Genomic DNA, 5,735 nt, shown 5'->3' with positions numbered 1-5,735 from the left:
TTATTATAGTTTATGTCACCAATTTCAAAATTTGGAAGTTAGTTGCAATGACATTTGAAACTTGAGACAAGTAAAATTTTTTATTTTTTTCAAAGTCTTCGGGAAAGACAGAAATTTAATTTCGAAATCGTCACCAATTCTTCAAAGATTTATAATACAGAGATCCCTCAAGTTTCTTGAAAGAAATAAGGGATATAACGTAAGAAAAATCATTCCTTGTTTCCTTCGAAAGTGATGAAAATAATTCTGGAATTGTTGGAGAACTGACCTACAGAACTACTAGGCTATTAACTACTAGACATTTAAGAAAGTGGAACGTCTTGAGTCTGGTGACCCTGTAACCGTGACCATCAACCCCCTTCTGAATTGTCTCCACCCTTGGCTATAAGATTTGTGGTTATAGCTCTTTTTTGGACCATGCCGTAGGGGTCGATGACGATGCTTCCTCCAGGGTATCTTTTTACAGACGGACGACCTGAATACTGCTTAAACTCCAAAACTTGGAAGCTCTGCTTAAAGATGTAACTGCATGAAAGCATAGACACTTTCCTAAATCACATACATAACATTTACCATTTCTTTCACTTTTGATATCAGAGTATTGTGCCATAATTCTTACTCCATTGTTAAAAATTTCTATACTAATTTTCCTGAACGAAAACGATTGTTTATTGTTATTAATAACCGACTTCTCTTTTATTAATTCTTATTAAATTAAATTAACAAGAAATAACTACAATGCTTCAAATTGATCGATGGATTATGCACGCCAATAATTTAAAAAATTGCCTAGAATTAATCAAAGGATTTTCAACGAACTATGATTTTTCTAGTATGTCCATCTATTAAAAAATTGTTACTCGAAATTTCGTTATCTGTACGTTCATTTGTTAAACATTCCCAAACAGTTGGTGTCACGCATAATTTGAAGAGCGACAAGTGCCAGGCAAATAAGAACAGATTGATTCAAGAGATACTTCTGTGTAGACGTTCACCGACCCCTCGTCTCGCTGGGGTGACTTTTTATCCTAGGGACTGTTTTTTCTCTGGCAACGAAGAAATTCCCCAGGAATTCGTGGACCGTTTCAGGGGCGGCTTTTTGCATGATGCCTCGTGATGCTCGTGACCTTTTCCAATCTATTCCTTGAAGCGTTGCACCAGTGTGAAATTAAGTTGTAGGAGGTTAGGGTCTAGTCTTCTTATTCTTCATTCAAGAAGTTCTTCTGTCTTTCATCGAATTATATTCTTATCATCTTGTTTACACACTCCAGTGAAATTCTTTATCTTGGCTTACAATAAAAACGCGTTGTTCACGTTCCATCAGCGTGCATCGGTTAATTAATTAATTAATTAGGCATGCAAGGGGTTCGTGCTTTATGAATTTTTGACATTTTTACGACTGTGTATCTCTTAGTAATATTAAGTTGATTTTATTGCATGGATTACTTAGAACCGTTGTGGCAAAAAATGTAGCTCTTTTTTAAAGAAATATTTGTTTTTTGTTGCTTTTGTGAAAGGGAAATAAGTGACTCATTCTCAGACTTCTTTGCAGTTAATGTTACTACATATGTTTATTATTTATTAATCCTCGAATAGATAATAACGCTAGATCATAGGTCAATGTAATAATTGATTATTCAATTTTATTTTGTATTTTTTTGTATTTTGTATTCTCCTCGATAAAAATTGGTAGCAAAATTCAATGAAATTAAATACTTCAAAATTAAGTAATTTAACCTATTATGGTCATTGTAATGGTCCATACAAATTAGAAATTTTATTATGACGTGGGAAAAAAAATTATATACTGATAAATTACCATTTTTTTGACAAAATAGTTTCTTATTATAAAACGCTTCATGGTCGAATACTCCATTTTGTGTAATTTCAAGGTTTTGTTATTACATCTTGTTTTTACTATCTTCTTTTAAGGCATTTTCAATTATAAGCAAAAAAAAAAAAAAAAATAATAATTCCAGTAGCAATATTAAAACGAATATTTGAATAATAATATATTCAGCAACGGGAGGGACAAGGAAGGAGGTATTAGGAAAGAGAAGGGGTTAATAAGAGAGAGAGGAAACCCGCCTGTTCCCCCACCCTGCCTCCTAATCCCTCCGTGGTGGCTCGTTACCCCCACTCCGAGCCGCGCAGCACGAGCAAGCTGCGATGTATCGCGAGGGGCAGAGCCGAGGACGGCCGAGCGCTACCGAGCACGGCCGAACGGTTGTTCGAATTGCGACTCCCGCGTCAGTGCTGCAACCGCGTCCGCGGTCCACGGTTCACAATTTCCGGGCCCCGCCGGATCTGTTTTTTCTTCGCTCGTCGCAACGTCCGGGCAAAAAAAAGAAACGAAAAAACGAACGAACGATCAACGGTCGTCTCCGTTTTCCAGAGGGAGAGACGTGTGCCACCTGAGCAGCCGAGGGAAGGCCTGTCAATCGACGGTGAGCGGAAGTTGGCAAGAAAAGTGTCGGCCGCTTTTCCGGTAGCGTCGTTTTCCCGCCACTTTCGTCAGAGGTAAGATGGCCGCGGTTGTGACACCATCCTTGCTGTGGAACTGGGCGTTCGAATCACCGGCGTAGTGAGCCAGTACGTGCATCGTGAACAGCAATTGTCATCGACGAGAACAAGACGATTATCGAGTATCTAGTGCAGGCGAATGGTGGCAAGGTACCAGTTATCATGAGACAAACCAGCCTCGATACGTGGACCGTTGTTTCGGTGGTGGTTGTCGTTTCGGCGGAAAGCCGGTAGGATATTTGAAGAAACGTCTGTGAGTTATCCTGCGCTTCCTGGTACTCGGGGAAACGCGATCATGGAAGAACGTGCCGCGAGCGTGTGTACCGTGCCTGATCGTACCGCGCGAGCGTCCATCTAACCTACAAACGCGAGAGTGACAGTCGGTGTTGACGCGTTGTGGACAAGTGCGATGACAGTGGGGAGCGGAGTCCAGCTGTCGACGGAGCCGATCACCACGACGGAAACGTCTTGAGGAAGCTTGGAGCGCAAGACAGCGTATGATTAACCAGTAAATAAAAGTGCGGTTTTTTTCTCCCCACCCCTCCTCCCAAGTGCAATATTATAACGAATATCGCGATCGACCAATATTAGTGCAATAATTTGATTACGAGACTTTTCGTAAGGGAAATGCATACATGTACGTGTGTATATATGTGAAAGAGAGAGAGAGAGAGAGAGAAAAAGAAAGAGAGACACATAAGTAGGATACAGAATAAATCTAGTCATCGACCGAGGAACGATACTATTTTTAATGTAAACGGTTATCGCTGGTAAGAGTCTCGATCGAAGGCCGCGAGCCAATCACGGACCACGCAGGAGAGAGAGAGACAGGTAGACAGCGAAAACATTAGACCAGTGCGCGGTTCACCCTTGACGCCGTTTGTAACCGACACAGCGTGTTTATATCGTGCGCGAAGTTATCCATAGTTTCAGTTCGGTTGTTCACGTCGTAACACGCACGCCATACCGCCATCTCGAATTATATATACGGGATTACATACGCTCCGATCGTCGGTTATATATTGTCAGTTACGTTCCTCAGAACGATATACACGGTGGTATATATATATATATATATATATACACCATATATATATATATATACCATATATATATATATATATATATCGGAACACAGTGTGTGTCTCTGTTAAGCGTCGGGTCTCCGAAAATTCTAGTTCCCGTAAAAAGGTGCGAAACGAGAAGCGAGATGCGTGAAAAAGGGACGCGGGACTGCCCATCGAATCCCAGTGAATCTTCTCGTAATTAGAAGTGTCTCGGAAACGATATCGTGCTTCTAGAGGAGCAGGACAAGTACAAGGAACGCAGTGCTTAACGAAATAGCAGAAACAAACGAAAGAGGAGAGGGTGAGGTGTGTTTGTCCTTGTTTCTCGTTTGGACGAAAAGGTGGAGCAATAGATATTAGATATCTCAACGACGACGAGAATTCGCGTGGTTGTGTCGGACCCGATCTGGAAGCTCTGGCGAAGTAAAATCGGTACCGGAAGTGCGACCGATTGCTCGCAGTGACGTAAGAAGGAACCGTGGCGCCTCGGGACTATTCTACGGTGCCAAGCGAATATTTCGGGTCGGGTGGAATCGAGTCCTCGGACGCGTATACGCAATTAGGTGACTGTATTCGGTGTTCTAGTGAAAAATGTATCCGTGGTACCGGGACAGCGTCGCGGCGGCGGCGGCAGCCGGCCTCGGAGGACCCGTCGGAGTTGTGGGTTCCGGATTCTGCTCTACCGGGCCGGGCCAAGGCGGCACCACTATCAAGACCGAGACCGGATATTCGGATTGCATGCTGGCCCTCGACTATGTCCAGAGTAAGGTAAGTTTGACAAATGTCTATCTATATATTCTTTCTTCTAAATGTCGTTTTCAACGATAGAACGCCTTTGATTTCTTGCGACTCGTCCCTTGACGCGTGGAATTAATTATTCTGTTATTTGAAGGACTTTATTCCGCGTTTCAACGGAAATTTTTTAGAGTAATTGGTGAAGTAAGATATTGATTCCTCGTGAAAACTATGATGAAAGTTATAAAATTTATATATAGAGTTAATTGCCAAGTTCAAGTACAATCGAGTTAGGATTGTATTTGAGAGAGTTTATTCAAGTTTCTTTTATGGTTAATATTATTATAAATAGAAATTTTTGATCGTACTTTAACATTGGTTGAATTGTAAAATATTGTTTTTTTCGTGGAAACTAGATGAGAATAGTAAAGTACGCAAAGTGAATTATGGAAAATATCACCAACAGACGATAATTTTTGTAAAAGTTTTTGATTATAGTTTGAAATTGATTAAATTGTAAAATATTGGTCCTTCAGAGAAACAGAATAAAAATAGTAAAACATGTACAGTGTAGTTGTGATTATTCTATGATTAATAAAGGATTCAACAAAAATATTGAATTGTAGCTTAAAATTAGTTAAATTATAAAATATTTCTGGCTTTATAGGAATATAATGAAATATAATCATTATATTCAATCGTTAAGAGAAGAGAGGCTCTACCTTGTAATTTTGTAATGTTATATAAAACATCAGAAATATGTTGAATATATTCTGTTTGGATAAAATACAGTATTTCGACTATTATTCTCTATATAATTTATTATAAGAAGATGAACAAAAGGATTGATAGAGTACGACCGAAAACTATATACTTGCTCATAAAATCAAATCTACTTTTGAATTAATGTGAAATAGGAATAGATTCAGATAAATTTTCCACGTGATTTTGTTCATACGTAGAAGATTATGCTTGCTATGTTTACTTTTTACTAAAAGCAAGTTTCGACACGCGAAATCCAGGATTAACGTTTCATTGTAATGGTATGTTATGAAGCTCAAGCAAGTGCTGACGCGTGTTGACGTTGATGTTGCTCGTTTCCTAGAAAATTAGAGCCTCTCTCGAATGTTTATCTCTAATCTGCAATAATAGGAGATTATCGCACATCGGTAATAAACATTCGCAGCAAAATCTTTTTGTTGAATTTCAGACGAAGATTACTTTTTAAATTCAGAATGTAGTAATACCATACTTAGAAGTATGAAAAGTTAAATTTTTAGAAATAAAATTTTCTAGAAATTACGTAGAGTTATTTAATCGAACAAGTAAGATCTAATTTTATATATTGTATAAAGTAAGATCTTCAATATATAAGTGCAATTCTGATTTGTATAGAATAAATTGATTCCA

General features: G+C 38.8%; 1 long non-coding RNA gene across 1 annotated transcript; it reads left to right on the top strand.

Annotated features, from left to right (window-relative positions):
- The first annotated feature begins 2,268 nt into the window (after positions 1–2,268).
- On the top strand, positions 2,269–5,449 carry LOC122530632. The gene is made up of 3 exons (XR_006307061.1): positions 2,269–3,547; positions 3,702–4,362; positions 5,439–5,449. It is a non-coding gene; the product is annotated as an uncharacterized LOC122530632 (long non-coding RNA).
- The last annotated feature ends 286 nt before the right edge of the window (positions 5,450–5,735 follow it).

Source organism: Frieseomelitta varia, unplaced genomic scaffold, assembly GCF_011392965.1.
Source record: "Frieseomelitta varia isolate USP_RPSP 00005682 unplaced genomic scaffold, Fvar_1.2 scaffold_35, whole genome shotgun sequence".
NCBI classification, from domain to species: Eukaryota; Metazoa; Arthropoda; class Insecta; order Hymenoptera; family Apidae; genus Frieseomelitta; species Frieseomelitta varia.
Note: the sequence above shows the minus strand (reverse complement) of the source record. Positions and strands in the feature narration are given on the sequence as shown.